The sequence below is a fragment of the Macrotis lagotis genome, chromosome 8 (assembly GCF_037893015.1).
Source record: "Macrotis lagotis isolate mMagLag1 chromosome 8, bilby.v1.9.chrom.fasta, whole genome shotgun sequence".
NCBI lineage: Eukaryota > Metazoa > Chordata > Mammalia > Peramelemorphia > Peramelidae > Macrotis > Macrotis lagotis.
The window spans coordinates 36,118,063-36,140,552 of record NC_133665.1 but is presented as its reverse complement, the minus strand read 5'-3'; the positions used below and the strand labels follow the sequence as shown (position 1 = coordinate 36,140,552).

Below are 22,490 nucleotides of genomic sequence, written 5' to 3'. Positions count from 1 at the left end.
GGCTACTTAAAGTGCTTCTAGTTTTGAGATGCCTATTTTGTCTTATTCCTTAGTAGATCAGGGAGAGAACTAAAAGTTTTGGGCTCCCCCCCAACATTGTGCATTCATTATCTTTCATCTGAGAGAATTCCTCAGTGAATGCCGCTGACACATCTTTCCCCTTGACTCTTGCAAGAGACTGGGTTTCTGTGGGGCTGAGATCTTGGTTCCAGATCATTTCTTGATCATAAAATGAGGTCCTGGGAGACTTTGTGAAAGTTCTTAACCTTGCTCCACAAATAGTATCTGGGGCTCCCCTAAACTATTGAATTTCCCACAGTTCAGAAGTCTTTGTGCCTTTGGAGTGGGAGGTTAGAATCAGTGGCTTTGAATAGGTGTGAGTGCCCACTCTTTTAGAGATGTATGTAACTCACTGTGAAGATGCTTTTCTCACTATCCCCCAGGAACACTTACCTGCTTAACATGATGTAGCTTGCTTCCTCTGAGGTAACCTATTTCTCATTTTCTGTATGAGCTCGCTATCTGAATTAGCTTTTATCTTTTTGTGGCTTCTAAAAGTATGTATCAAAAAGGCAAGGGTGTTTGTTAATCACCATCTTGTGGGTTTTTGAGGGGGGAAGTTAGGAAGGGAAAAATGATTTTTGGTTATGTCTTTATAGTTCAGAATGATCCTTGAGATGCAGGAAATCACCAAAACTCAAACTTCTAAATGGAGGTAGATATTTTTCTTTTATTATTAAGACTTTATCTGCAACATTTGAGCAAAGAAATATTTCTCATTGCTTCTCGATCTTTACCTTTTTATTTCTTTATTTGAAACTTAGCATAGTTAGTCTCTATCCAAAGTAGAATCTTTTTTGGACTGGTTCACTCTAGCTAGGTAAGTTTGTTATTTATATGTGCTACTAAACTTTAGTGGAAAGGGTTTTACAGACATTGGTCTGTCCATTTGTATAAAAGAACTCTATACCCTGCTCACAGCCAGAGTAGTTGTAAGAAGTCAATTCATTAGTTAATTTGACATTGAAAAAAAAAGTAGTCGAGGTATACAAATATTTTATTAATTTGACTTTTTAAAAAATCATTTTTTTGAAGGGATTAGGCATTCTGTATTTATTTCTTTTATACAATGTGTTAAGTTACTACTTTTGAAGATTTCCTAATTCAGAATAAAGGGCCTTTAGAATAATATTGATTTATTTGATTTAAGAATATTTTTAGTTTGGGGTGGCTAGGTGGTGCAGTGGATCGAGCACCTGCCCTGGAGTCAGGAAGACCTGAGTTCAAATTCGGCCTCAGACACTTAATAATGACGTAGCTGTGTGGCCTTGGGCAAGCCACTTAACCCCATTGCCTTGCAAAAAATAAAAAAATAAAAAAGGGTGAAAGAATATTTTTAGTTTAAAAGATGAACTTTGAGGTTGTTTTGACTGCTGTAGTGTAGCAGCTGTCAAGTTGTCTCCTTTTAGTTCCAGGACTTGACCATAGACCAACTTAATATATTAACTAAACTCTTTGATAATTGATTGTACTTACTCAGCTTTATGGTTTTCATAGTTCTTTCTGCATAAGCACCTGATGAAGGTAGGCAGTATTAGTATTGTTGTTTTACAAATGATTAAACTATGGCTCAGAAAGCTACTGACTTTATCTTCATACCTTGATAGAGCTACTTACTCACATTCCTGTTCTTTACCTCTGAGATCAGAGCTCTTTTCACTACACCACCTTTGTGACCTACATACGATACATCTAGGCACAATACTTTTTTTCCCTGCTGTGACTAGACCTTAACTATGTTAAGGATACTTGGCCCTTTTATCTGTTGACTGAAAACATTGCCTTTCATACTTGCCAAGCAGAGAGACTGCTGCTAAGTTGTGTATGACAAGATATCAAAGCAGGTATATGAACTTGCTTAGTGGAGTCTTGAGAGTCAGTGGGGTCACAGAATGTCACTCTTAGGCTCATTGGTTACTGAAATGGGCACTCCTTTCTATAAGTCATTTTTCCTTCTTGATCTACAATGGTCAAGTGGAAAGAGCACTGAGACAGAGGGTCCCTGTGCCTATTAAGTTAAAATTAAGTCTGTGATCTTTTAGGATGTCTTTCTTTCTGTGAAACTTCTAATTTGTTTTGATTCATGGGAGCATGGATTTCAATTGTCAAAGGACCTTCAAAGTATATGATTCAACTTCCTTATTTTACAGATGAGGAAACTGAGAAACTGAGTATGACTGACTTAAGGTCATTCAGGTGGCAGTTATGTGGTAAAGTCCCCTGACTCCAAATCAGCCCCCTTTTTATTGCAAGGTTTTCTTGCATTGATCCTTTTATCTCTGTCCACCTTTTGGACTTGGAAGAATGTCTTTTCTTACGGTAACAGTCAAAGGAATTTCTTATCAAATTTTTTCATACTCTTTTTCTCTATAAATGACCATCTCTCTTCTCATCCTGCCACATGAAAGTGGGGACGTGAGAGAAAAGGGAAAGGAGAATTATTTTTCTAGTTTGAAGAACTTTTAAAACGCAAAGTAATATGAATAGGATTGTCATTGTGAAAATAATGAATGGCAGTACTATGGGAGGACCTCTCTTTACCAAGAGCTTAAGGTGTTTTATGTGTCATCCATCATTTCAGTGTTCTTATGAAGCAGGTAGCTAGGCTTTTATTCATGTATTAAAAGTGCTTCTGTCAGTAGAGGGCCCAGACAGTTTGCCAAACGTGCTATTCCACTATTCTTCCTTAACAGATGACACTGAGACTTAAGGGCTTTAAACAACTTGTCTGGTGTCACAATAAGAGGATCTGAATGTAGACAGGGATATCAAGATTTGGGTGAGGTTAACTACGATGTCAGAGGTCACATAGTCATGGCAGTGTGATATGGGCATTGTCTAGAATGTATTTCCAAATAGCAGATAGTGAGTTGGTTTCTGTGATGGTCCATCCTTATATTACTGTATATTGAAGAACAGCATGTGTTTTTGGTTGGCATTGTGAAGGTGCCAAAATTCTACCTCCAGCTAAAGGTGATGAGCCTGTTTCTTTATAGTACCTCATAAGCAAAGAAATACTCCTTCTCCTTTTCTTAACTTTCTGCCCTCCCTCCACCCCCATCCCCCACCCCTCCCCACCCCACCCCATGGAATCTGGGATCAACAAATCAGGATGCAGCAAGGTTAAGATCCACTTTTAGCAAAGAACTTAATAAAATACTTTGATACTTGCATCTGGTTAGTGTCAGCCAAGAATGTGGGTAATTTAATATTGAGAAAAGGGGATAAAGGCTGAGTCTGAAAAGCAAACATGGGCTAATACTGCTGCCTAGATGGAAGTAGTTTGTAGAAAAACGACATAGGAGAGATGGAAGTACAAAGAACAGAATTCAAGGCCATGAAGTGGTCACACTCTTGTACCTTTTGGGGAATATGTTGACATAGAGGATATGGTTGCTTATAGTAGATTAACTTCACTGTGTTCTGAATGCTTGAGCCTGCCTTTGGGGTTTTCATTGTTATAAGTAGTAATCCAGCATTTCTCTTGATAGGATTTTTTTTAACTGAATCTTTTTATCTTCAATCAATATGTAACGCTGAATACTGTCTTTTTGCAATTTGGGTGGAATGGGGGCATTTGTGATTATGTGTTGCTATTCCTTCCTCCAAAATCATCCTAATTACCAGCTGGTCTCTGGTTCTTTTCCTTTATCTTGATTAATTCCTCTTTGGTTTTAACTTCTGCCAGTTGGCTCATGTTTATGGTTAATGGTGATTCAGTGGCTAAGAATTTAATTTAATGTTGTCTTGTTAGAAGTTTTCAGAAAGTTCATCTGATTCTTAGACTGCTGAGGGATATTGGTCAGCATCAGAGATTTATTCAATAATAATTATAAATCTGACTTTACAGAATCACAGCAGTCATTTTTTGAACTTCTAAGTCCTTAATGAATCTTATTAACTGTAGAGAATTCTGATTGTAAAAGCTACGTTTTAATTTATTTTTAAAAGATAAGAATTTATTTTTGATTTTGTCATCAGAAATTATACTTAATGTGTCTTCTAGTTCATAAAGAATGTATCTTATAATCTAACCATCTTCCATAGAGATGTGGTTTTGGTTCGTTTGTGTAATAAATAAGATCTGTGATTCTTCCCTTTTTAAGGGAAAATTTCCAGCATGTTATTTTCTTTTGTGAAGGTCATCTTATGACCCCAGAGAGGGGCTGAATCAATAAGATCACAATAAATTTCATGCTAAAATTATTCTGAAGGTTCTTATATCTGTTAAGTTTGTATTTAGGGAAAGGTATATAGATCCTTGGATTTAGTTTCAATAAATTATTGCCTGAAAATGAATGAAGTGGGAAGGGAGCAGTAAGAAAGAGCTTAATTTTGGTTTACTGATCTGAAGAAAGAGGAACAGAATAAGGAACAATGAGAGGAAATGACTTTGTTTTCATTGCATGCTTCATGATTCCCTTCAGTATTGCTCATTTCATATGACAGCTTTTTTTGACCTAAACAAAACAACACTCAAAAATAACTTTACATTAGAGAGAGGTTCAGGTTTAGTTCAGTCTTTCATTGGGGGAGGGAGGGATTAAAAGGTAACTTCCAATTCTGCAAAAAAAAAAAATCTCAGTAGATTATGAAGGTTTAATCATAGCTATCTCTTAGCCCTAGACAATGCAAGTGACTGTGATTATTGTATTTTCCAACTGATTTCCTTTAAAAACCATAATGGAGAAGCATTGTTTCTTGTTTTTGAGGTGCTGCATAGATGTCTTTAGTATGTGTGTCTACATTACAGTGGCACTAGTATTCTATGTTGCTTCTATTTCAATATTTTCCATTATCAAAATTTTACATATGTGGTTAGGATAATACTATATTATATGAACATGTTGAACATTACCCATAACACAGTATTAGAGGTTGAGCAGATTCTTACCCACTGGATTGATGGAGTATTGATGCCAGAGCTTTTTAACCTAGTGTTTGTGAATTAATTCATGAAGTTTGTGAATTTTTTTTAAATTAATGACATCATATCTCCCATTTGTTCCTTTTCACAGACTACTCTCATACTTGAAATGCGTCCAAAGGTCAACTGTACATGGAACTTTTACTGCCAGCTCTTTCACTTCTACTGACTCTTCACTGAAATCATCTTATGTTTTACTTTCTTTATGTTTGCATATCTTGTCTCCCCAATAGATTGTAAATTTTTAGTAAAATTGATTTTCTTTTGAAATGCTTAATTTTATTATATAATATAAAAATCCTTAATCTGAGAGGGGTTCCAAGGCTTCACCAGACAGCCAAGGGATCCACGACATAAAAAGGGTTAAGAGTCAGGCCTAGGTTTTCACTTTGCTAAGTATTTCTTTATAGTGAAATGTGTGGTATGTTTTTACCAGACGCTTAAGCACATTGGGTTATTGGTTTTGTAAGTGGAAATATCAACATTCCTCTATTAGTTTAATTTCTCGTTTGGTTTTAACAGGTTTTTTCCTATTGTGTTTCATGGAAATAACTACTGAGATAGAATATGCATTAATAGACTCGGGGTTCAGGTCTAGATTCTGTTCTCGGCTTTTATCACTGATTCTAAAAACCTTGGCCTCTATAATTATTAACATTGTTCATTGACTATTTTGTCATAATGGAGACTGTTCTTGATCAGTTAATCAAGAATCTGTAGATAAGAGAGACAAAAATGAAATTGTCCCTGCTCCCAAGGAGTTTACAGTTTGTTGGGGGAGACAACATATGCAAACATAAAGAAAGTAAAACATAAGGTAATTTCAATGGAGAGTCAATGGCAAAGAGCTGGCAGTAAAAGCTTCATGTACAGTTGACCTTTGGAAGCATTTCAGGTATGAGAGTAGTCTGTGCAGAGGAACAAATGGGAGATGATATGAATGATATCAGAGATGTGATGTCATATATAAAGATCAACAAAAAGGCTAACTTACCTAGACCACAGAGTGCATAAAGGTGGGTGGGTCATATCTAATAACGTTGGAAAGTTACATTGAAGCCAAGTTATTAAAGGTCTTTTAAATGCCAAACAGATCACTTATTGACCCTAAATGTATTGGGATCCACAGGAATTTTTTTGAGCAAGAGAATGATACTGATTTGTGCTTTAGTAATTAAGCTTTATTTGCCGTCTTTACCTGTTCTGTGGGATCATTCAAATGGAAAGATAAATGATGGGCTTAAAACAATTTTATTAACCTACCAACCAAGGTATAAAGGACATTGTAGTGGGTATTATTGGGAAAGAATATGGGCTCATGTATGAACCATCAGTCCTTTTTTCACTCATGTTTAGCTTTTCATAACACTATTTGAGGTTTTATTGGTAAAGATACTAGAGTGGTGTGCCACTTCCTTCTCCAGCTCATTTTATAGATGAGGAAACTGAGGCAAGCCAGATTAAGTGATTTGTTCAGTGTCACATAGTCGATGTGTCTGATGTCAGATTTGAACGTAGGAAGATATTTTCCCAGCTTCAATCCTGCCACTCTGTTCACTTTGCCATGTAGTTACCCTGACTTATGGAAAGAGGTAGGCAAAAATTGAACCAAAATAGTATATAGAGAAAGAATTAATATTCATGAAATCATGGACTCATCAAAGATTAAGAATCTGAATTTATCATATCACTTTTAGTAGACCTGAACTTCTACTAAAGTAGACCTAACCACATGATAAAACTCTGAGCCCCCTTAAAATACTAATGAACTGTCTTGCTGTGAAATGTGTTGCAGTTATTAAAATTGCTTGTGGGACAGTTTTGTTGAAACCTTTCTACATTTGCTTCATAGTATGGAGATGTCTTTAGATTGTTGAAAGCTTTTTCATTTCAACCAAAGACATACTGGGGGTCTTAGAAATGCTTTTATAATTATTTTAATATAATTGGTTTCCTTTATAATTTTAAGTATTTTATTTTGTACATTTAAAACATTTTTTTGAGAAAGGGGTCCATAGTCCTCATACTGCTGAAGGGGATCCACAACACAGTTGACCTTTGAATTTAGCTTGGAAGGAAGCTCAAGATTCTAAGAGGAGATAGGAAGGGATTACACTTCAAGCAAGAGAATATACAGTACCTACTGTGTCTAGGCACAAGACTTAAGTGCTGGGGATTAAAAAAGAGGAAAAAAATCCCAGGAGGATTAGAAACATTGAAGACATCTTAGTTCTTAGTTATAGACCTGATGGTCAAGGACTGTATTTCTCTTGAGATCTTGATTTTCCAGCAAGTCCAAAATGTGAGTTTATTCTTGAACTTTGGGTGGTGTGGGCATTGTTGAACTCAACCCTCCTTTGTTTGATTCCATCTGTGCCAGCTCCAAACGGTGCCACCTTTAGCAGGGGCTTGTTGGAGAAATTGGGTTTTTTTTCCCCCCCTCTGAAAAGATTAAGGAATTGACCTTAGGAATGTAGTTGTTGGGGGATGTGATTGTCTACTACAAGTCATAGTTTACTTCGGGAAAAAAAATAATAATATTAACTTCAGACCAAGAGCATGAGGTAGAAACTCTGTAGAGTCTGGGGAGGTTTAGGAATGAGCTGGGGAGGGAGGGGATACCTTGTGCTGATGCTAAGTTGGCTCTCACCAGGCTGACCTGTAGGATGCTCTGGCACCTTCCTCTGGTGTTGGAGTTCCATTTTGAGCAGCTGAAGTTGGTTGTTTGTAGGAGGAAGATGAGCATCTGGACAAAGGACATTTAGTTAGCAAAAGATAGAAGCTCTGTTCTCCAATGACAGCTCACTTCTCCCCACTTGACGTGGCTGTCCCTGCAGGCAATGTCGAGGACACAGTTTAACTGGGCCTAAGCAGAATGGAAAGAAAAACCTTCAATGTGATCCATGGAAAGTTAGCTTGAATCCTTCACTGATGAAGGTTCAGAAGAAGTGATTTATGCAGATTCATTCATAGGATCCTGGACTTAGGAGGAAGAGGTTGTGAATCCCATTTACAGTTGAAGACCCTTACTTTTGGAGAGGTTAGATGACTTGCCTAGGGTCTTACAACTAACTAGTAAGGGTATTAAGACAAGATTTTAACCTAGACATTCCTGGCTCCCATGTTCAGGGCTTTATTCATCCCCTGCTCCACAGTGCCTTTCTAAGTTGGACAGTGAGGTCTCAAAGTTCTATATTTCATTTTGACTTGAATGTGGATTTTCCTTTGGTTTTGGGAGTGGGGGCCGTACACCAAGTGTTGTTCAAATGCTGTGTTCTAATCAGATTTTTCTTTTATGTTCTGGAGGTCTTGGTTGAGGAAGTTGGTGGAATAAATAAGGTTGAGGAAGGATTGTAATGATTATGCAAAAGAAAAATAATAGGATAAGTTACTTTCCCAGCATTTAATAGTTAACTTGTTTAAGTGACAACTTGACTCCTAGAAGCTAAAAGGTTTCCTTAGTCTTCATTCATTAATCAAATATTTATTTGGTGTTTTTTAAAGTGCAAGGCAGTGAACTAACTAGTCAGTGTGAGGGACAGAAAGATGTTCAAGGTACTGTTGTCTATGGGCCCTCTTCAGGTGGTACAAAGTCAGATAGATTTATAGAGATCATCTGGTCTAGTGATTTCATTATATATCTGAGTTAAAGTAATTGTATATTATAATACACCCTATCTTATAAGTGGTATGGACCCTGTAGTTGAGCTTAATTAGGAAGGAAAGAAGTTATCACTAACCACTGGTAATTAGGGAAGAGGTGTCATTTAAACTCTACTTTGAAAAGAAAGGTATACTTAAACCAGATTTCCATAGGAAAAAGAGAGTGTGGAGGACATTCTGAGTAGAGGAAATGTTGTATACAAAGACAAAATGTAAAAGGAGCTATGTGTTTGCAGGAATAACTTTCAGATTGGCAGCACTGAAGAATCTGTAGGGGAAGATGGAAAAGGTAGATCAGAAAGAAATTGTGAAGGACTTTGACTTTGAATTGGGGGCAGGGAGGGTAAGAGTTGGGTTCTTTTTGCGTTTAATGAGGATTCGTTGCTTGTGTTTAAGCAAAAGAATAGACATGCTCAAAATAGCATTTTTTAAAAGGAAGATTAAACTTGTGGTAGTATGCAAAATTAATTTGAAGATAGTCTGTATCCTGAGAGACCAGTTAGGAGATTATTACAATAATCCAACCATTATATGGTGAAGATTCAAACTATCTCAAAAGCAGTAGGAATAGAAAGAAAGGGATAGATTCAAGAGAGATGTGAGGAAAAGACTTAATAGAACAATTGGATGTGAGAAATTTGTCAAAGGAGAGGAAAGGAGTTCAAGATAGACTTTTAGCCTGGGGAACAGTTAAAAAAAGGAATTTAGGAGGAAGAATTATTTTGGTGGGGGGAAATGATGGTAAATATTTTAGACTGGTTTCTCAGAATACCATTCATTCAAGAATTCACCAAACATTTATTAATAGCCTTATTTATGGAAAGAGGTGGACTTCATGAGTTTAGTCCAATCCAAATCCAGCTTATCCTTCATATAGCTGTCAGAATAATCTTCCAAATGCTTGGGTCTGACCATGTCACCATCCTGCTCAAAAAAACCTTAATTTGACTCTAGGCAAAATATGAGTTCCTATAAAGTCATTTACAAACTACTGCCAGTCTTTTTAGTTTTTATTGGGCATTACTCTCATTCACATGTGATTGCTTCTAGCCAAATTAGAACACCACTTCCTGATCCTCTACATTCCATTTCTCACCTCTTTCCATGCCATTACTCAAATCTAGAGTTCACTCTTACTTTGTCTTTACTTAGCAACATCTATCTCTACAGGTTTTGCTTTGGTGCCACCTGCTTATTGTGAAACATTTCTGATTGTTTTTCCCTCTCCCTCAATGTTATTGCCTTCTATTTTTTAGAGCCTGCTTGTCTCTTCATAAATTATCTTGATTACACTTTTATGTGCATGTCATATCCATCTGATTGAATGTAAGCTCTTTGAGGACATGATTTATCCTGTCATTTTCTACCTTTATCCTCCCTGGATTGAATGACAGTACTATACTGAGGAACCTTGTAAAATATTTTGTTTTTCATTCAGTTGTCTATGGTACAAAGTAGGAAAATGGAAATACAGTTCTGGAGCATGGTCCTGTACCACCCTCTTGCATTTCTGGAATTCACCATATTTTTTTTTTTGACCATATTTTCAAAGACATTTTTGTTTGGGTGCATTAAGTGTAGTTAGTATGACTCAGAGAAGAGCTCTGATTGGTTTGGCTCTGAAAGATATGTTCAGGAGTGCCTGAGGACAGAGGACTCTCATTGTCTTAGGAGACTAGCAGCTCTCCCCCAGCTTAGAAGTGGACTCACATAGACTTCTTTAAGAAGGAAATATATCTTAGTCTTTGCTGGCTGCTGGGGGTTTGAGTTAATGAGCCATCAGTTTTAAGTCCAGGTCAAAGAAACCTGCCTGTTAGTACTGGCTATTGGCCATGAATAACTTGTCTTTGCATTTCTCTCTTCTTTGTTCCCAAAGCTGAGGTTAGTGTCTATGATTGTTGGGAAACAACCAAGTTAGTTTGAGTGGGCAGTTTGGATCTAATCTTATAAAACCAGATTATGTCTGATTGGTGTGAATTTTTCTTTTCAGATTTAATTTTATGTGGACCTAGATGGTCTTCCTCTCTACTGGCTCCCTCCATAATGCCTTCTGAAATTGGGAACAGAGAAAACTCTTCTTCCCTTTATTTTGCTTTTGTTCTTAAGAAGGAAACTTTTGTATAATCAGTCAGTCATATACTATATGCAACATTTATGAATGTTATCTCCTGAGAGCTTTGACAGGTGGGAGTGTAGGGCTCAGAGGGAGGCCAGAAGTCAGTTTTTTATTGGTCAGGCTCTTTGGCTACTTGTACAAGGTATCTTTTTAGAATTTGTAATTGTGCTGATAATGTGCATGGGTTTTGTTTTTCTTCACAAAATAAGAGTGAAATTGCAATTTGTGAAAGAGTGGTAATAAAAGAACAAAACCCCTCTCTACAATGTACCTGACAAATGCTTATCTAGTCCTTTACATGGTTATAATTAGTTACAACTTGTTTTTAATCAGAAAAATTTAAAATAGTTGCATAATTCCCAACATGTGGCTTAGAAAAAAACCCCTCAAAATAAAACTTGTTTGAAGAGCATATTTGTTTGTAAATATCCCCTTACCACCCCTCATACACTTGTTTTAAATTTTTGCCACAATCTTTAAAGCTTCTTTAGTAGCAGCAGTAGTGATAGTAAAGAAAAAAAAAGAAAGTTAAATAAACATGAAATTTAAAAGGCCATAGAGTACATTTTGGTAAACCAAAATATTGCTTGGTGGCATAAAGCCACAGATCCATTAAAAAAAAAAAGCGTGCGGAAATGTGGTTTTGCTGTCTGTCATACAGTCTGCTCAACTGTCAGAAACATGGCGTTGTTTTCTGGTGTGTTTTCACAAGTCTGACCAAGGCTTTCACTCCCTTGAATTTTTTTCCCCCTTTATATATCTAGATTACTTTATGGAAGACTTGAATCTCATGATGTCATCAGCAATCAGAGAGAGTGGAATTCTTGGGTAAAGCAGTTTAGTTTGCTTGGCAAAATTCTGTTTTAGGTACAGTAATATTCAGTTCTGCACAGATGAGAACTCTGTTATAGCAAGAAAATGTTAAATGTTCATATTATGGAACTTGCCAGTATAGGTAAAATAATGTTTGGGTTCTGTCCTAGCCAGAAAGAAGCTTGGAGATCCAAACATCAAAATGCTTCAGTTGTAGTGTTCTAAGTGATCAAATACAAGGTATTACTATCTTGAAATACTTCTATATGTTCAGGATCAGTATAGACCATATATTATGCAAAATCGAATGTTTACTTTTTAAATCTTTTTTTAGGGGAAGAGTAATTTTCCAATCTCTCTTAATGTTTTAAATTTATTGGATTTGATGAACCTAAATATTTCAAGCTATCATCTTAACTCTGTTCTGACTCTTGTGGCCTCATGCAAGCCACCTCACCTCTTCCGGCCCCAGTTTCCTCATTTCTAAAATGATGAGTGAGGTGAAAGAGTTCAAAGAAGTAGGAAAGGATTCACATAAAAATATTTTTAGCAGGTCTTTTTGTAGGGTCAAGAAACTGGAAACTAAGGAGATAAGATGCTCAGTGGTTGGCTAAGCAAATGATGGAATACAGTTACATTAGGAGAAGAAATCAATGACTAAACAAAGTAAGGTATATGAATGTAGTGAAATACTGTTTGCTAGAGTAAGAAATCCTGAAGGGAGGGAGGGTTTTTTGAGAAACCTGGGAAGATTTATATGAGCTGATGCAGAAAAAAGTGAGGAGAATGGAAGAAAAATGTATATATTAACAGCAATTTGAAGTCAAACAGCTTAAGCTTAAGAGTGATCAAATGCAGTGACCAACTATGATTTCAGGGGATTGATGATAATGCATATTACTCATTTCCTGGTAGAGGATGGAATGAGACATGTATTCTGGACATGATCAGTGATAGGATTTGTTTTACATCACCATAAATATTTGGTTGAAGAGTTTTATAAGGGATGGGTGGATTAAGGTAGGAGGAAAAAAGATGCTTGTTAATTAAAAACATTTTAAATGGTTGGATGGAATGTCCTTCTAATAAAGGCTTTCTAGTGATTTTTCTTTGTTTCCTTGCCATATTTATGTTGCCTGCAGAGACTTACTTTGTGAATAAAAGTTGTAAAAAAGTTTTACAAACCCAAGGTGCTAGATAAATGCTAACTACTGATGATGATGATGATGATAATAATAATAATAATAATAATTAGCAATAATAATTATTATTGTCTTCTTTTTGGGTTTCTCCCTCAGCATAAATAGTAACGTACTTAATAAATATTTGTTGAGTGAATTGCCATCTCCCATAATTGTATTCTGGATATCTGTTACAGATTTTCTCTCTTTAAAAATAGTTCGCCTATTTAAAGTAATTTAAACAGTAACTTTTTATCAGGTAGCCTAACTGGATCCTTGGACTCAAGCATTTTTTTAAGGGCTTACATCATGTTATGTACTATGCTTAATACTGGGGATATAAAGGCAAAAATCAAACTGTCCCTGCCCTCAAGAAGGTTACATTCTATTGGGGAGATAGCATGTAAATGCCTAGATATATGTAGGATAAATATAGAATAAATAGGAGACAGGGAAGGTAGGGTGCAGGCAAAGCAGCAGGAGGGGAAGAGTGAGTCAGAAAAGTCTGAACACGGAATGTGGTGCTTCAACTGTGCCTAGAAGGTGGAGAGGGGCGAGAAGGAAGTGCAGTTCCAAGCTTGGAATGGCAACCGAGGGCAGGCTAGAAGAGGGTCAGATGTACCTTGAGTCCAGCTGATGATGAGTTAAGACAGAGAACTGACATAACTTTTCCCCAGTTTATATAGCCAGTAAGTATTGAAGTCAAGGTTTAAAACTGGGGTCTTCTCACTCTGAAATCTACTCCTCATTGGGAAAATTGCAAGCAAAACTTTAATCTTGAAAATGTTTTGTTTTGGCAGAAGCTCTTAACATTTCCTTAAGTTATATTCTTGCAATACTACCACTGATGAGAAGTTTCTGTATGAGAAAATCTTATCTGAATTGACTCTTTGTTTTTCATTTCACATCCTTCAGAATTGGGATACAAAGCTGTTTGTTCTAATGATAATAACATTGTACTTGAGTTAGAAGACCTGGGTTCTAGATCTATCTCTACCATTCATGTAGATATGGGATTATGAATAAACTGCTTAATTTCTTTGCCTCAGTCTCTTTGTCTGTAAAAATAAAGATTATCTATTGAAAATTGAAATGAATTCGAAAGTCAAGTTTAACACGTAAATTTCTAATGTACAATAAACTCAGAAATGGGTTTAGGTTTACCTTCTATGATCCTTTAAATTTGTAGATGTCAAGAAATTCAATGGTTTCTAAATACCTCAAATCAGAAAGTGACCTTTTTATAGCCTTGGATGAAGAAGCTCAGGACAAGTGCAAAATAACACATTTAGGAAAAAGCAATTGACCCAGCATTCAACAGCAAAATGAAATGTGTGTGTGTGTGTGTGTGTGTGTGTGTGTGTGTGTGTGTGTAGAAACTTCCAAGTTTATTGGTTTCCCTACTATAAAGCTGACTTTAGCTTTTTATCCCTCACTTTGAGAAATATATTACAATTTTTCTTAAAAAACTAAAACTCCCTACAGTTCACCCCTCCCCCCACTGTCAATAGATTTAAAAACTAGAAGATGGAGACTTGTGGATCACATACTATAGTCACACTATGGTCATTAATTAGGGTAGTTTTGCTTAACTGTCTTTGTTATAAAGAAGAAAGCTCATTAGAGCAGAGGAAATGATAGATAAAAAGGTTAATTATAAGACTTTTTAAAAGTACATCTGAAAGAACTTGTCATAACTGAAAGATTTTGGACAATTTTTTTAAATATCCTTTTCTTGTTCCCCTAATTAGTGGGAATGTAGTTTTGAGATTAAGTAATTATGAAAATTGTACCGCTTAAGCCAATATTCTGTGCTTGTCTATGTGTGTGTCTCTGCATTCACATATAGCTCTATAAATCCCCAACCATCCCTCCCCATTGCTACCATGCTCTCTTGCAAAGGAACCACAGGCAGTAAAATAAATAAAGTCAGTATTTTTTACTCTTCACCTGATGTAAAATATAATACACTTGGGGCAAGTGTCCTATTGACAAAGATTAGAAGAAAAAGATCCTCAGGTTTAAGTACTTTTGAGTTGACCAGTGGCCAGAAAAAAAAAAAGACTGAATGTCTTTTCTGGGTCACAGTGCATGAAAGTGGAGAAACAGCAAATTTCCTGGGGCAGAACCCATGACCTTATACTTCTTTTCAATCAATCAAGAAGGTCTGGCCTCCTTTACTCTGCCATCCAGACTGGCAAGCACCACCATCTGTCTTGGCTCTCTTCCCATTCTGAATAACTTGCCCTATGGTCCTCTCCTCCTTTATCCCTTTGCCTTATGTAGTGTAAATTAGTGAGGTATGCCTTCCTAATTGAGATAGAGCCCTAAGCTTGAATCAATACTTAACTGTAAAGCAACTCAATTTACAGCATTATCTAATCTTGTTCATGTCTTAAAAGAAAGCAGTAATACTGACCGTAGGAGATTTTCTCATAAATCTTCACTCTTTGGTCCTGGGAACCAGGTAGAGAATATGTAAGGTTATTCCCACTTTCCAGATGTAATAGAGTCCTAGGCTTGCCTGACATCCAAAGTCAATTTGATAGTTGTGGAGTTAAGGCTGGAACTTTGTCTACATCCCCTTTGGAATGTTTGATCATTGTAGAGCTGTAACTAGGATGGACCTTCTTGGCTTTGGCTTATCAGCACTTTGGCAGCCACCTCGGAAGTCTGGGAGCAGGGGAAGGAAAGGGGGAAAATGAGAACTGTGAGAGGGTGAAGATGTAAGGTTAGGGGCCAGTAGAGGGTACAGATCTGCATTTGGACTATTTCATCTGGGGTCTGGGTGCTGGTTTTCCTACTTAAGATTTTGTAAGAAGTAGGAGATACTGATTTTGTAATTTCTGGTTCCCCACCTTCTTCTTTAAGCCAAATTTTGGATCCTGACTTGTTAATGATATCACTTAGTCAGATCTGAAACCTGTGTCGTGTTTGATTTCTTTTTTTATCTTCATTTTCACATTTTCAAAATCTCCTTTTTTCCTTACTATTGTCCATCAACTTTCAATTTAGATGGGTCACCTCTCTTGTTTAGGCCTGTCAATGTACTTCATCCCTAGATAGTTTAAGAGTCTGTCCCCAACTCCCACTGACTTTGTTATCTTGAATTACATATTTTAAAGTACCACTGGATCATATAATTCTCCTATTCCAAAACTTTGGTTCCTGGTAAAGACCACACCTCTTACTCAAGACCCTTTGCAATCTTCCCGTAACCTGTTTGTCCCACTGTATAGTTCAATTACATGAAACATGTGTTCTAGTCAAACTCAACCAGGGATCCTTCGCCTTTTTGCCTATCTTGGACCCCTTGGGTATTCTGGTGAAGCTTCTGGATTATGGAACTGACCTGAACAATTTCTTTCTGCCCTGTACATATGCAGAGATGCTTTCCAGGACTTTGGGGCTTTTGTTTATATTGCTTCTCTTTGCTTAGAACACCCTGACATCTACCTCTGCTTTTTCTTTTTTTGTTTTTGTTTTGTATTTTGTTTTTGCAAGGCAATGGATTTTTTTGTTTTTGTTTTGTATTTTGTTTTTGCAAGGCAATGGGGTTAAGTGGCTTGCCCAAGGTCACACAGCTAGGCAATTATTAAGTGTCTGAGGCCAGATTTGAACTCAGGTCCTCCTGATTCCAGGGCTGGTGTTCTATCCACTGCACCACCTAGCTGCCCTACCTCAGCTTTTCAAAATACTATTGACTCTAGGGCCCACTCTATAAGACTGTGCAGAAAGTGATCTATCTCTGGACTTTCCTAGGTCTTTGAACCCCACGTTTGGTCATTTATTACATACTCGTGTGATTTGTGGACATGTCTTATTTCCTTTAGTCATGTGTAAACTCTTTAAGATAAAGAGTCTTCTTTTTTTTTTTTAATTAATTTTTATATCTTTTCCTCTCCCTTAACTGCTACTTTCCAGTATTGTCAAGTACACAGTAGTAGTAATAATAATGATGATTATGATGATGATGATAATAATAATAGTATTTATGTTGCACCAACTTGTGCCCACGAACTGTGTTACTCACTTTATAAACATCCCATTTTATCATCACAAAGTGTTATAGGTGCCATAATCGTCTTCATTTTATAGTTGAGGAAATTGAGGCAGAGGTTAAGTGACTTGCCCAGGGTCATGCAGCTAGTAAGTGTTTGAGACTGGAATTGAACTCTGGTGGTCATTCACTACTGTAATGGTTACCAAGTAAGAATTAGTTAAGGAAAGAATTTCTGGAACTCTCCCAAGGTGATTAACTTTGAAAACTTTTGCTGATGAATATTCAGAAGTTGTTTTTTTGCCCCTGGGATAACTTCATTGCCTTCCTTCTTTGTTACCTAACTGCTTTCTTTCCTCCTTCTCCAAATTCCATTATCTTAGGAAGGAAAATATACCCCCCTCAGGTGTCTTAATTCCTTCTATGTGGTAGCCATGGTTTCCCAACTGATTCCATTGTTACATGTTCTAATGCCTATATCAAATTTCTCATTCTGGTCCACATTTTATTTTATTGAGTTAAAAGAATCATGTAGGTAGTAATATCTTACAGTGGCAAGAAAGAGCAATTTAATTGAAGTTAGAGGGTCTGGGTTCAAATCCAGTCTTTGTTCCTTATGACCAAGGCTAAGACTGTAGATAAAACTGCCCCTGATATATTCCTCCCATTCTCTCCAGGCATTACAATCTCAACCACACTCAACTCTTCATTTTCTCAGCTAGACTTCTAGAAGACTGTTTACAGTTACTTCCTCCCCTTGCTTTCCTTAGCTTTTTGCAGTCTGGTTTCTGATGTCATTTTCTCCTGAAGCTGCTTTCTTTAAAGCCATCAAAGATTGCATAGGTGCCACATCTGATGGCATTCTGTTCCGGGCTTCTTCTTCCTCTGCTTCGCTTGGTGTTGCTGACTGCCATCTCTCCCCACTTGCCCTTGCTCCCTCTTTGCTTTCCTCTGAAGTCTCCTTTTCTGGTCCATTAATCTAAGTGCTGTGGGTGTTTGCCAGGGCGCTGTCTTAGGCTCCATTCACCTCGCTCTTTGCTCTCTTTCTTGGTTGCCGCATCATCTCCCATGAGTCTAATTATCAGCTGTCTCTGTGCCAGTTACACATAGGCCTGTGTCCAATCCTAGTCTCTCCCTTGAAACCGATGCCACTTAAGTTCCTTTCTCCCTCATTGTGCTCCTGAACTTGCACAGCCTCCTCTTTAGCCTCCCTTCCTCCAGGCCACCCTCCCTGCTGCCACAGATGCAGAGCTGACCGTTTCAATTCCTACTCAAACTCCCTACTCCCTTTTTTCCCCCATTGCTTTCAGTGATTGGGATGTCTCTGTTTAACTTTTGTAAAGTTCTTCCAGAGTTGACCCCAGCCCTTTCCTCTTCCTTCATCCATCTTTCCCTCCTGCACTCTGCAGGCTATTTCTCTCTTCTTCCCCTTCCTCTATGGTCCTTGTTGGTTTTGTTTGTTTTTGAGGTCAAATTTGAACTCAGGTCCTCCTGAATCCAGGGCTAGTGCTTTATCTACTGTGCCACCTAGCTGCCCCCCCCCCTTTGCTTTTGCACTGATTCAGCCCCTCCTCTGCTCTGCCTTCCAGAAGCCCTCTCCTCCCTTAAGGTACACTCCAGACCCCTCTTTGGCATGGATCCTTTCTTCCCAGACTGCTTTGTGTTTGTCTTTGTTCTCTTTATTTTGCTCATATGTGTATTTGTTACCTCTCCTGCTTCTCACCGGGAGGGATTCTCCCCCCCCCCCCATTTATTATATTTGTGTCCTTGGTGCCTTACGCCCTGCCTGGCAAATGGTAGACATTTAATAAAATGATTTTTGATTGATTGTATGACTTTTGACAAAACACTTGATCTCATTGATCCTTGGTTTCCTCAAGAGGAAAATAAGGAGGCTGGATTAGATGGTTTCTAAGGTTTTTATCCAGGTCCAAATGTGCAATTAGTTATGATAATACTGACATTTATTTAGGTGCATATTTCTTAAATATTTTAAAGCCTTACTTAAAGTTTGATTTTAATACTACTTAAGAAAAATATACATATTTGTAAGGGTCAATGTGATTTCCTTTAATTTTAAATTAGTTAACTTAATATCAAGACACACATAGGTATTAATGAAATTCACACTAAATAGAAGCCTATTGTATAAATAGAGCTGACTTTTCAACTGCAATTGATTTCCTTCTACAGTTTTTTCCATGTCTAGGAGCTAAGTTTACTTGTAATTTGCCTACTTTTTCTGGAGGTTTTTTTCCCTCAAGACTCTTAAAGCTTATTTTTTTGAGTTATCAAACATGTAATAAAGAGAATTTCTATTATAAAATGATAATGACCCATCTAATTACATTTTTTTAGTTTTTTTTTTTTTTTGCAAGGCAATGGCTTGCCCAAGGCCACATAGCTGGGTAATTATTAAGTGTCTGAGACCAGATTTGAGCCCAGGTACTCCTGACTCCAGGGCTGGTGCTTTATCCACTGTGCCACCTAGCCACCCCTAATTCCATTTTTCAAACCCAACTTTGGTGTCTGGGAAGACGAGTTATCCAAATCCATTCCTTAAATCACATTTTAACTTGATTTAGAAATAGACATTTTGTCAGTTAGTTTAGTAGGTTTGGACTACTACACTCAGCATTAAGCTTTTCCTCACTAGTCGAGAGAGAAGTAGTTGATTACTGAGAAATAGTCCTGTCCTGTCCCTGTCTCAGCCATAGGATGGTGTAGCCATCTATAACTCCTAACTAGTCATTCTCCTTTGATGATAGGGTTTTCTCATCTCCTTCTGGTATGGTTGGCCTCTCTGGTTTCTCTCCTTCACTGTGATTTAATCCACTTTGTATTTTTCATGGTAGCAAGCAAGGAAGCAGTAATAACTATTATAGTGCTTTAATGTTTGCAAAAATGGTCTTTCTGTTTCTCCATCTCTGTCTTTCTCATAAAGGCCTAAATGGATCAAAAATTACACTTTGATAGGTAATGACAGTAAAAAGAGATATGTCCATGGAGGGATTATAAACTACTAGTCCTGCTATTATTTTTCTTTCTTAAAACAGTCTAAAATTGAATTAGTTTGTTTTTTTCTTCCATTTTATACTGTTGACTCCTGTTGAGCTTGCTGTCCACTCACCCTCACCCCATCCATCTTTTAGCAGGCTTGCTTTGTTTGTTTGTTTTGGTTTTTGCAAGGCAGTGGGGTTAAGTGACTTGCCCAAGATCACACAGCTTAGGTAATTATTTTAGGTGTCTGAGTCTAGATTTGAACTCAAGACCTCCTGACTCCAGGGCCAGTGCTCTATCCACTGCACCATCTAGCTAGCTGCCCCCAATGACCTGTTTTCTAATTACCCCCTCCCCCCAGCTTCTAAGAAGTTGACATTTTGAACACATGGATAGTCATATTAAATTTAATCCTATCAGATTTGACCCAACTATGTAGCTGTTAGAAATTTTGTTAATATTGATATTCCAGCATGTTCTCTAATTTTCTGAATTTTGTTGGCTGTAAATTTGAAAGCCATGCCATCTATGTCTTTGTCAAAAGTCATTGATAAAAATGTTAAGCACAGTCAAGCATAGGTCCTTGGGACTTTTTATAAGGTCTTTTTTCTAAGTAAACTTTTGAGGGCAACTCTACAGGTCTGGTCTGGTTATTAAAATAGGCATAAAAACTTTCAGTGACCTAAGGGGTAAGAGAAGAAATCCTGGTGGGTTTTTTATGTAAGTTAAGGTGTGTTATCAATCAGTAGATTCAGGATAGAAAGGTATCTTTGAAGTCATCTGGTCTAACTCCCTTATTTTTATCTGAGATGATGAAGTTGCAGTGATTTGTCTCAGATTGCACTGATCCTATATTAAGTGGTTGTTCTGGACTTGAATTCAGGTCCACATAGTCCAAAAATTGTTGCTTTTTAACATTGCACTTTGCTACTTTGACTAATTACATTTTTGCATATTGGGATATAGGAGGAAAGAAGATTTTCCTAGAAACCTGACAACTAGTTAATAAAAAGAAGCATTTACCTGCGTAGGGGAGGTTAGGCTAGTTAGTGAGTTGGAAGGATTATGGTTACAAAGATGAATTTAATGAAATAGGCTAAACTTTAGAAAGGGAAAAATGACTAAGTCTTGTTGGAAATTTGGAATAATAGATGGTTAATGGAAATTTTAAGTGATGAAGAATAAAGAGAATGAGAGAATTTAGAAGAAAGGAAATCCAGGGGGTAGGTTTTAGATTAGAGAACATTCTTTTTGAAATTCTTTTTACTACCTCTATCCCTTGATAATGTATTGCCTTTCATACAGTTTTCAAAAATTATTATACCCCTTGCAAAAAATATCTTTAGCATACGGAAGAGATCATTTCTGTATCTTGTACTCCTCAAATTATGCCTCTTATCCCTTTCTTGTGGTGCTGTCATAAGAGCAGTTTGTTTAGCTTGTAAAATGGGGTGGAGGGAAGGGGATTATATTGAGGGAATGCCTGTTCTGTGGCACTCTGCTAATTGATTTACAAATATTGCCTCATTTGATCCTCAAACATCCCATGGTGTGGGTGCTATTGTTATCATTGCTGTTTCACATTTGAAGAATCTTTTTTTTTTAGGTTTTTGCAAGGCAAATGGAGTTAAGTGGCTTGTCCAAGGCCACACCCCTAGGTAATTATTAAGTGTCTGAGACCAGATTTGAACCCAGGTAACTCCTGACTCCAGGGCCAGTGCTTTATCCACTGAGCTACCTAGCAACCCCACATTTGAAGAATTTTGAGTTAGATTGAGATCAAATGAGTGACTTGTTCAGGATCACGTGACTATTTATCACCTGAGGCTAAATTTGAATTCTGGCTTTCCTGCTGCCTGTACTGCAGTGGATGAACCTCATCTACCTGGTGACCTGCAAATAGCCCCAGGTCAGCTATGGCATCCCAGGATTTTGGTGTGAGCAGTTGTGAGAGATCTCATTCATTTTCTGCCTGTAGAAGCCTTGCTTCAAGAGAAACTAGATTTAACAAGCATTTATTTATTAAACACCTACTTATACCAGGCACTTTGGAAGTGTATGTACCTGAAAGAGTCATTGAATTACAGCTTAATTTAACTACCATTTATTAAAACATCTACTATGTATGAGGCCCTGTGTTAGAAGTTGGGAACATAAAGTAAAAAACAAACTGAGTCCCTACATACAAGCAGTTTATGTTCCCCAGTTCAGTATTCTTCCTTTATGTCATTCCTGGTGCTCAGGCCACACTTAACTGTGTGAAAGGCAATAAAGGCCCCCGGGCTGGGAATGGCTGTGATCCCCACCAGTCTTTCAGACTCTGACCTTATGTTGTGTGCCCCACTGATCAGAAATTAGGTCCAGAGAAGAGAGCCCTCCCAGGTATGATCTCATTCAAGACAGGAGAGAGAGAGAGAGAGAGAGAGAGAGAGAGAGAGAGAGAGAGAGAGAGAGAGAGAGAGAGAGAGAGATTGTGTGTGTGATGATTGTTGATAATCTTGCATGGTTTTTAATCAGTGTTTCATGTTGTGTTGTTATTAATGGATTGGAACCTTCTAAGGATTGAATGTCTACCAAGTTTGGGGAAGTTTTTATTTATCTTTTTATTCTGTTGTTATTGTCATTACTGTGAAAACTAGCAATTTCATTGTGGCCTAAACTTTAAGCACAGTGTCTTAAGATCAAACCTTCTCCTTCTCCTATTTACTACTGGGATTACTAAGAAATTAG

General features: G+C 37.2%; 1 protein-coding gene across 9 annotated transcripts in view; it reads left to right on the top strand.

Moving 5' to 3' along the window:
* Nucleotides 1–22,490, top strand: part of LOC141495403 (transducin-like enhancer protein 4) — a 165,105-nt gene that overhangs the window by 9,502 nt on the left and 133,113 nt on the right. The window contains exon 1 of one of the 9 annotated variants that reach the window (XM_074196695.1): nucleotides 3,158–15,486. The exons of the other annotated variants lie outside the window; for them this stretch is intronic. The gene's annotated coding sequence lies outside the window, so the exon portion shown is untranslated. Of the gene's footprint in view, nucleotides 1–3,157; nucleotides 15,487–22,490 lie in introns of those variants that run through there. 9 annotated transcript variants of the gene reach the window in all.